General features: G+C 44.4%; 1 long non-coding RNA gene across 1 annotated transcript in view; it reads left to right on the forward strand.

The window, feature by feature from the left end:
* Positions 1-10,249, forward strand: part of LOC145879519 (uncharacterized) — a 162,694-nt gene extending 152,445 nt beyond the window's left edge. Inside the window, exon 3 of the long non-coding RNA XR_014392322.1 lies at positions 10,102-10,249. This is a non-coding gene — a long non-coding RNA (uncharacterized LOC145879519). The remainder of the gene's footprint in view (positions 1-10,101) is intronic.
* The last annotated feature ends 593 nt before the right edge of the window (positions 10,250-10,842 follow it).

Raw genomic sequence — 10,842 nt, forward strand, 5'->3', positions numbered from 1 at the left:
ATTGTTACGATTTTCATCAATTGCTCACCCGATTTTGCTAATGATTTTGACAAAGGGCCTTTTCGCAATGAACTAAGATGGGTGTTGACCCTGCTGAGAAAAACAACATAGACCAGCATACATTTCAATCTGGTCTATGCTAGTTCATGCTGGTCTATGCTGGTCAGTCCTGGTCGGATGCTGGTTCCGCTGGCCGACCAGCCTGGTCTAGCTGATTATGCTGGCAGACCAGCATGGCCTAGCTGGTTATGCTTGCAGACCAGCCTTCATTTTGTTTTCGCTGGTGACCAGCGTTCGCTGTGTTTTCGCTGATGACCAACCTTCATTGTGTTTTGTACACTGGTGACCAGCATAAGTTAAAGCGAAACCAGCATCAAGTCAAATTATGCTGGCTTGCAAAGTGATGTTTAATTCCTATTGGAATCCAGACAGTGTATTCTCAAAATCTGCATTCAGAATGACAGCCAGGGTTAGAAAGATGAATGAATTAGACTACCTAAACTATATAAACTACAACAACCATTTCAGTAACGGGTGCAATAAGTCGAACTAACAGATTGGATTAGTTTAGAAAAATGTTATTTATCTTTGTGTAGCATAAGGTAAAGTCATTTATTAATGAATCAGTCAATTTACCCCAGAGAGCATATGAACATGTGACAAACACAAAATATATGGTCACAGTTGTGTGTTTATTGTATGTTTTAGATTTTTAAGAAATTGTTTTATTATTTGTTAGCCATAACCTTTCCTACTTTGATTTCATCATTGGAGTCCTCCAGATTTATGAATTAATATGCACTGAAAGATATCGGTACCACTAGGTGAAGTCAGCAGATCTGTTGGTTGGTGGCCTTTACACTGGTGATCGTGACCTCACTTCCTCATTCTATTGAGACAGCTTTTCCTGAAACCAGTCAACTTTCTCTTGTCTAAAACTTTCTCCTGTTTTACAGGTTTGTGTTGTTTAAAACTTTACAAAATAAACTTAGAAATAGTAAGATAAAATGTTTCGCTAAGTATTTCAAGGGGTTGTGTGATGTTTAAAGGTGCATATTTTTTTTCTTTTTCTCAAAATTAGAAAATGCTAAGTCTCCCTATTACAGTGCATTCAGAAAGTATTCAGACCCCTTTACTTTTTCCACATTTTGTTACATTACAGCCCTATTCTAAAATTGATTAAATTGTTATTTTTCCTCATCAATCTACACACATTACCCCACAATGACAAAGCAAAAGCAGGTTTTCAGATATTTTTACATAAGTATTCACACCCTTTACTCGGTACTTTGTTGAAGCATCTGTGGTAGCGATTACAGCCATGAGTCGTCTTGGGTATGATGCTACAAGCTTGGCACACCTGTATTTGGGGAGTTCGCCCCAGTCTGAGGTCCTGAGCACTCTGAAGCAAGTTTTGTACTTTGCTCCGTTCATCTTTCCTTCGATCCTGACTGGTCTCCCAGTCCCTGCCACTGAAAGACATCCCTACAGCCTGATGCTCCCACCACCATGCTTCACCGTAGGGATGGTGCCAGGTTTCCTCCAGACGTGACGCTTGGCATTCAGGACAAAAAGTTCAATATTGGTTTCATCAGACCAGAGAGTTTTGTTTCTCATGGTCTGAGGGTGCTTTTGGTGCCTTTTGGCAAACTCCAAGTGGGCTGTAATGTGCCATTTATTGAGGAGTGGCTTCCATCAGGCCACTCTACCATAAAGTCGTGATTGGTGGAGTGCTGCAGAGATGGTTGTCCTTCTGGAAGGTTCTCCCATCTCCACAGAGGAACTCTGGAGCTCTGTCAGAGTGACCATAGGGTTCTTGGTCACCTCCCTGACCAAGGCCCTTCTCCCCCGATTGCTCAGTTTGGCTGGGCGGCCAGTTCTAGAAAATAATTGGTGCTTCCAAACTTCTTCCATTTAAGAATGATGGAGGCCACTGTGTTCTTGGGGACCTTCAATGCTGCAGAAATGTTTTGGTACCCTTCCTCATATCTGTGCCTCAACACAATCCTGTCTCGGAACTCTACGTACAATTCCTTCGACCTCATGGCTTGGTTTTTGCTCTGCCATGCACTGTCAACTGTGGGACCTTATATAGACAGGTGTGTGCCTTTCCAAATCATTTCCAATCAATTGAGTTTACCACAGGTGGAGTCCAATCAAGTTGTAGAAACATCTCAAAGATGATCAATGGAAACAGGATGCATCTAAGCTCAATTTCGAGTCTCATAACAAAGGGTCTGAATACTTATGTAAATAATATATTTCTGTTTTTATAAATTAGCAAACATTTCTTAAAACCTGTTTTCGCTTTGTCATTATGGGGTATTGTGTGTAGATTGACGAGGGGGAAAAAATAATGCAATCCATTTTAGAAAAGGCTGTCACGTAACAGAATGTGGAAAAAGTCAAGGGGTCTGAATACTTTCCGAATGCACTGTATAAGTAATGAAGCCATGCTAGGTAGAAAGGATTTAACATGGAGGTGAACCTAAGAAAATGGCATCGTTGACTTTTCAAAGTTAAACATATATTTCTTTGCTCTGGATTACTTTATTTTATTAAACAAAGGCTCATATGTATATACTTATATGTTGCACTATTGAATCCTTGTAGTTAAATGTTTGAGTAATTTATATTTTTTTCCATAATTAATGGTTAGGAAGTTCACTAGCTAGCCTCATGCTAAGCTGTAATTTAGCACTAGCTACTGTATATGCTTAGCTGTTCTTGTATTTTACTGTTAGCTGTAGCACGGCTAGTGGGGGTCATTGAGGTCAATTGTGTAGCATTGGGTAACATTTATGTTTACACTATTATAGTGTTGAGATGTGTTGGACAAACATACATAACATTTTATGGTTGTCCATGCTAGATAGCATACCTTTTGCACTTTTTGAGATTGAATGCCTTTATTTTGATACAGATACTAATTCATTGAATAGCAATAGCTATATATACTGTTAAAGAGACTGAAAATAGGATATGAAAGTATGTGAATGTATATTTTAATGTCAATATTTTTCTATTGTTAATGACAACTGTGCATGTATTTTTTTTTCTACAAAGCAGTTGTAACGAACCAGATAATTTACCTTTGAAACATTTGGATTTAACTTTTTTTTTTTATTCTATTGAGAACTTTCTCTTGTCAATTTTATTCTCCTGTTTTCAGAAAATATATCTGTTTTCCTGGTCTCAATCTTAGGACCTGTAACAAACATTACTTTTTTTATTACAGGAAATTAGCTTTAAAACCGCGGCATTCTCTTGCACAGGGACCCTGTTTATAGTGCCGGTAGGCTATCCAGGGCTTTAAAAAATATCTACACTTAACTACTAGACATTTACACAATTGTATTAATTTCAACTTTCATGCTACACAAAGATAAATACCATACATTTTTTCTAAACTAATCCAATCTCTTAGTTGGACTTATTACACCCGTTACTGAAATGGTTGTTTGAGTTTAGATGGTTTAGGTAGTCTCATTTATTAATTGTTTTAACCCTGGTTATCATTCTGAATGCGGATTGTGGGTGAATAAAAGTTCACATTTTTAGATATTCCCTGTCAATTCCAACAGGAATTAGACATCACTTTCAACTCAGCATAATGTGACTTGATGCTGGTTTTGCGGAGGACCAGCATATGCTGGTGACCTGCTTACGTGTCCAAAACACAGCGAAGGCTGGTCACCAGTGAAAACACTAACGAAGGGTCGTCACCAGTGAAATCACAATGAAGGCTGGTCACCAGCGAAAACACAATGAAGGCTGGTCCCCATCGAAAATACAACGAAGGCTGGTCACCAGCCTATGCTGGTCTATGCTGTATTTTTCAGGAAGGAAGTTCCTGTAAAAACCAAAATAGATCCTAATATTGTACCAGAATACATTGTTTGGGTTCTAGTTACCAGTTTTGGAATTTATCGGTTGTGCATTCATTTAATATCAACATATTCATTCATCTTTTGGTCATTTTTTAATCATAGTCTCTGGTGAAATTCTCTCTCTCCTCAGGCCAACTCTCATGCTTATACGCAAATTAGAAGCAAAACTCCAGTGTGTGTGTGTGTGTGTGTGTGTGTGTGTGTGTGTGTGTGTGTGTGTGTGTGTGTGTGTGTGTGTGTGTGTGTGTGTGCTGTGTGTGTGTCGTGCTGTGCACTTATGAAGCCAGTCACCCAGCCTTCCCTAGATTTACAGCCAGCGGGCCCCGAGACGATCGGAGGGAAAACTATCAGTAATGTTGGGAATAACATTCTAAAGTAGGAATTGTAACAAGAGGGAATGTGGTGAAAGTCTGCCTGCAGCAAGTGTGGAAGGACAGTTGACCCAATACCCCTCCTCACTTCCCACATCCTTTCCCATTTAAATTGGATTATCCCTCGTTTGAAGGGCTGATATTTGCATCAGTGGAGAGATGGACGGACACATACACACACACACACACACACACACACACACACACACACACACACACACACACACACACACACACACACACACAAGCAAACACACACACACACAGGCACATCGACACTCTTCTAGCTCCATAGACACACACGCAGCATCCTGTGGCTCAGTGTAAAGAGTATCATATCCCAGTTTCATTTTGTCCTTTATTACTACCAGTTGTTGGGTTTAACAAAGAGAGAGAACGCTGAGAGAGGGAGGCAGGGCTTGTTACTCGGTGGAACAGCTTTGCTCCCTGGAACCCTTCTCTGTTTGAGAGAAATGTTACAGTAGCTAAATCAAGACGAGTCACGGCTATGTGCGTGTGTGTGTGTGTGTGTGTGTGTGTGTGTGTGTGTGTGTGTGTGTGTGTGTGTGTGTGTGTGTGTGTGTGTGTGTGTGTGTGTGTGTGTGTGTGTGTGTGTGTGTGTGTGTGTGTGTGTGTGTGTGTGTGTGTGTGTGCGTGTGTGTGTGTGAGGGATTGGGTGGCTTGCGGATTCAAGGCTGATGGTAGCCAGGATGATGAGATGCAGTTGGTAACACCGGAGCGGCCGCGCTGCATGTTTTAACAATCACACAGAGAGAGACACACACACACACTCTGCTTGTCTGTTTCCTACAGCCGTGGCTTGATTTAGCTACTGCGACATCAGTATAAGTGTTGATGGAGAAATTGTTTCCAACCCAGGCCCCAGTCAAGCGGATAGCTCTTGTCAGTGAGCTAGTTGTAGATGTCTGCTTTTATAAAATGAGTTGTGTGTGTGTGTGTCTGTTGGTGTGTGTGCCTGTGCCTCTTGGAGTGGGAGTTTCAGTAGTGGGTTTTGTCTCCACGCTGACTTCACCTCTCTGAGGCTAACGATGTGTTTAGGCTGATAGTCTGTGTATGTGTGTGACTGCAAGCCAGGCCACGGTGTGAGGTTTAGGGGGTTGTGGGCTGTGTGGGCTGTGTTCTATACGTGTTTCTTCAGACACATGGCTAGCTCTAGCTGGCTCCCAGTCAAACCCAGGACCAGGCAGGCTGCATGCTTTTCACCAACAACCAGGGGAAACAGTTCACTTTCTTTCCTGCATGCAAGAGTGGGTCTCTTGGAATCTGATAAATGGGTTGTGTATAGGCCCCTGGAGGCCTATCTGTTAGAGCGCCGGACCACTTCAGGCCTACTAGGGCATTCAATCCTCTCACGCAAGGAAAGATCGATCCTCCTTCCTCCTCGCTCCTCTCTCTTTCCCTCCTGTCTTTTCTCTCCCTCTTCCGTCTCCTCATCTCTCTCACACCTGTCACTCTCTCTTTGTCCTTTTTCTTGTACTGCCCCCTTGCTCCTCTCTCATCTCTCCTCTCTTCTTTCCCTCCGCTCTCTTCTCTCCTCTCTTCCTCTATCCTCTCCCAGAGGGCTGTGTATATTCGCTGACAGGAGAGATGGGATACCTCCTACTTCGGTTTCTATAGACCTGGGGAGCATTCAGCAGGACACAACGTTTCTTATCATTAAATAGAAATAGGCTATGTAGCACAAACATGCCTCTCTGACTATGGAATCATGTAGGTTTTATTCATGGATTTTCTTTCTGGTGCAAACTCTGTTACGTAATTTGAGGAGAGGATGGCGGTCAACAGAGGCTGGTCAGAGTTCGAAGGGCATCATTGAAGTGTTATAAACAACATGATTTCAATATGCGCTCTTCTGGCTCCATACACTACTTGTATTGACCTTTGTTAAGTGGCTTGGTTATTTCTGATCTCAGATCTCTGAGCCTGTTTTGTCTTTGGGTCGTGACCAATTTTCCCTCTAACTTTTTTTCGGCACTGAGAAAATGTCAGGTTTGCTGAGTGAAAGTTCTGTGCAACTTCCAGAGCACGTTTACTGTGAACACTGAGGCTGTACCAGCCTTAAGTTAGTTTCAACAGTGGCCAAGTAAGCTACTGTGGCTATTTGATCACAATTTAGGCCCACCAGAGTGGCCTACAATCAAAAACAAGAGAAAATGCATCACATAACATTTTAACATGGAAATAGCTGTTCTACCATTCAGCCTACGCTGACTACAAATGATCTATAACTGGGCTAATAACTCACTAAATAGCAAAGGATATGAAACATTTTTGCAAACGTGGCTACATGCATCTCTTGCTTTGATCTCAAAACAAGCGAATCTACTCACGACCACAGCTGTAAACACAGTCCAGTTCAACGTAAATGGCACAGATCCATAAATGGCAATGGTCTTTGCATATAGGCCTACGGTAGCTCTGATTGGCTGTGTAGAGTATGGGCTGAGTTGTGCTCAATAGAATCCTACTCCGATGCATTCTGCCTACAATAAAATTGCTTGCATAGTTTGTTTTGTTTCGGTATGTTGCATTGAAAATGGCTAATATTGGGTTGATTCGATCACAGTTGCCACAGTAAAGGGACACGTTGATAGTGTTAACTAACAGGGAAAACTCTAGAAAGTTGATTGAAGTTCTGCCTCGTGCTTCACTCTGTGGCCTGATATTTCTTCTGCGCTCTGTGTGGCAGTCCAGGGGGAGCTGCACGGCAGTCTCGGGCTACTGCACACACGCTTGCAGCTTAGAGGGAACATTGGTCGTGACATAAACCTTTAAACACCATCCAGGATCTGATAACCTTTGACCTCTAGGTGTAGATCACTGATGGGGAATATCCTAATACTTGACACAGCTTCCTCTTCTTGTCTCCTTTCCTTGGATGCAACCGATAGGTGAAAGGTCTGGGTAGATTTTCACCTTTGTGCCCTTGACCTGTCAAGTCCTTCAGATAAGCCAAAGGAGGGAAGGAAAGGAAGCGTATAAGAGTATAAGGAAATGACCATGGAGACAGAGATCAGCTTACCAAACATGTAACACATGGTGGGGGTTTGTCCCTTAATAGCATGTCTACTGAGCACATGCACACACACACACACACACACACACACACACACACACACACACACACACACACACACACACACACACACACACACACACACACACACACACACACACTCCTCATATGACACCTCCTGGTCCTGGTATGTCACTGATCTCACAGATCTTGCCGGTGACGCAGGAAGTTAAGGCCGAAACTTGACCCTCCCCTTGCACGTGTGTGTGTGATTGATGTCTCTACGTCATTGCCACAGATGACAAATGAAGGTGCCAGACATTGGCACTGTGCGTGTCTGTGTGTGTGTTGGCGTAACTGTGTATGTACAGGTGCGTGTTTAAAGCTCTGCTTGAGCCCTGGTTACACAGACACACACACACACACACACACACACACACACACACACACACACACATACACACACACACACACACACACACACACACACACACACACACACACGCACTCCTGTTTATACCATTAATTCCTCTAGTCAATGCTGGCCCTACATCAGCCTGTCATCACCACGGCGGTTACCTCTCAGCTATACTGCACATGACAAATCACACGCTCCGATTACAGTCCCCTCTACCTCCAGCCCTGGCCACCTCCCTGTCCGTCGGCATGAGACTTTCATGTCCAATAGAAATAGAGGCACTGCATGGGGCTCCTAGTGACCAACAGCCCATAATATCAATACTGGATTACTGCTTACTGAACACAGTCAGTGGTCAGGATAAGCTTAGAAGCTCGAGAGACTCTGTACCCCAGAACCCCCCCACTCTCCCACATCCAGTGTGTCCCCTATTGCACCCTACCACCCCAGGAATCTGCTCTGGCCCTCTTGTATTGAGTCGTCAGTCTTTGCCAGGGCAGGTTCACTGTGGTGTTTATGGCTGGGGGAGCTGGAGGAGCGGAGCAGGGGAAGTGGAGAGTACTGGGGGGCTATTAATACCTAGGACACTGGGGACTGGAGGAATGGAAGGGGGAGGAAGGGTAGGGGGGTGAAGAGAGACAGGGGCAGGCAAGGGTGTGAGAATGGAGGGGGGGGAGACAGGGGCACACAGGAGGGAGGCAATGATGCCTGTGTCCAAAAAAAGAGAGAGAGGAGGAGATCAGAGATCAAATGTGATGGTCGAGAGAATAGGACTGTTCCGGAGAATACTGCCGAGGTACAAGAGTGACAGACTGCAAGGCGGGAAAAGATGAGAGACTAAAATGTTGGAAAGTGGGTGGAGACAGAGGAGGAGGAGGAGGAGGAGGAGGAGGAGGAGGGTAGTTCTCTTTTCACTGTAAGGAAGCGATTAGGCCGTAACAATAACTCCTATAATGGCCTATGGAAAAAGCATGTCTGCAGCCAGAGCTGATTAGCATCAGAACACAAAGCTAGGCTACTCTAACCCAGGCCCAAAGCCAGTAAGGATCCCATTTACCTGCACGGCCAGGGGCAAGCTCTGAAGGTGGATGGGAGGGGAAGCGAGGGAGTCAATAGTGAGGGTGGGCACTATGGGGAAAAGGGAGAGCAAATCAAATCAAAGTTTATTTGTCACGTGCGCCGAATACAACAGGTGTAGACCTTACAGTGAAATGCTTACTTACAGGCTCTAACCAACAGTGCAAAAAAGGTATTAGGTGAACAATAGGTAAGTAAAGGAATAAACAACAGTAAAGAGACAGGCTATATATAGTAGCGAGGCAATAAAAGTAGCGAGGCTACATACAGACACCGGTTAGTCAGGCTGATTGAGGTAGTATGTACATGTAGATATGGTTAAAGTGACTATGCATATATGAGAGTAGCAGTAGCATAAAAGAGGGGTTGGCGGGTGGTGGGTGGCGGGACACAATGCAGATAGCCCGGTTAGCCAATGTGCGGGAGCACTGGTTGGTCGGCCCAATTGAGGTAGTATGTGTATAGTTAAAGTGACCATGCATATAGCAGAGCAGAGCAAGAGGGGATGCTGGATAAAATCTACTTTTGGAGTGATGTATTGTGGTACTATGTGCGTTTGTGTTCTATGATCTTAAACACAAAGGGAGACTTGAGATTCACACAGCGTACCCCGACTTTATTTTAGCATGTTCAGCAGCACTAGGGTTTTTTGTGTTTACATAATTCTCTCTGGGCACAGCATCCTGGCATGCTCAAAGCTCCTGCTCTGAACTGCTATAGTTCCTGGTGTTTTAACTGCTCTGGCTGCCTGAACAGCTCCTTGCAGCTTCCTATCTTTACTGCATCTCCACATCAACATGAGTAAGGCCAACAGTATCAGGACAGGCTTTACTGGCAGGTCAGGGGAAGGTGAGGATTGGCACCAAGCCAGTGGAGGAGAGGCGCTGTGTGTGGCTTGGCCGGTCAGAGAGAGGCGATGGGATGACTGTGACTGTGCGGGATGACTGTGTAGTCCATGGCAAGGCCTACTATGTGGATCGCTGACACACACATACACACACCTGTTCCGCTCAGGTGAATCCATCCAGATGTTCTACAGTTCTACAGTAGAACATTCCACCTGTGGCGCCGTGTGTTTGGACATCTGGAGCAGTTTACACACCGTAACCATGCCAACACATATACTACACCCCCAATGAACACACTCCTCTGCCAACACCCACACACACACATCCAACAGTTTTATCTCATCTGTGGCTTACAACCCCCAGGTACCCCTTTAGCCCCTGCTCTAAACTTATAACTTCTTCCCGGACTTTTCAGTTGATGAGTTTGGGCTTTAACACTCTGTGTTTATGTTTCCTTCAGGTCCTCCTGGAAAGCGTGGAAGGATGGGAAGAAGAGGTGATCCCGGTAAGTGTCACATCTCTCTCTTAAACTGTATTTTGGTGCTGTTGTCATCCCCAGATTCTCCTCTTTCTTCTCTACATTCCCTCTCTCCTCTTTCCCCACATCTTTCTTCCTCTTCCCATCTCCCAATTCCCTGTCTTTCCCCTCCCTCTGCTCCATCCCCATCTCTCCAACCACTCTCCATCACCTCTCTCTCTCTCTCTCTCTCTCTCTCTCTCTCTCTCTCTCTCTCTCTCCTCTGTCTCTCTCTCTCTCTCTCTCTCATGGACATGCAGGATGTGGCAGTGAGCTAGGACAGTCTGTGAACCGTGACTCAAAACACTATGTGATGGAATAGAGCAGGCATTTCTCCCTGTTCCTCCCTATCCACTCCAACCTAACACTAATGTTGGCCACGTGGTCGCATGAACGTGTTTTAGCGGTGCAGCCTGAGCAGTAGCAGCCGCTCTAGTAGTAAGACGAGGTTAATGACATTGGCAACGTCACTGTCCTCCCTTCTCCTTAAGTGTGTTATGGTTTCTCTAAAACCACAAAACACTTATTGGGAACAAGAACAATGCACAGACCTGAAATCGGTGCATTGTAACCCTTGTTGTACCAAACCGTTTTGTGTAGAAATCCTCAATAATCCAAGTCTCTCTCACTCTTTGACTGGGTCTTCCAACAAATATTGCTTATTTTTTTAACTTTGACTCATTG

The sequence above is a fragment of the Salmo salar genome, chromosome 05 (assembly GCF_965601325.2).
Source record: "Salmo salar chromosome 05, fSalSal1, whole genome shotgun sequence".
Taxonomy (NCBI): Eukaryota; Metazoa; Chordata; class Actinopteri; order Salmoniformes; family Salmonidae; genus Salmo; species Salmo salar.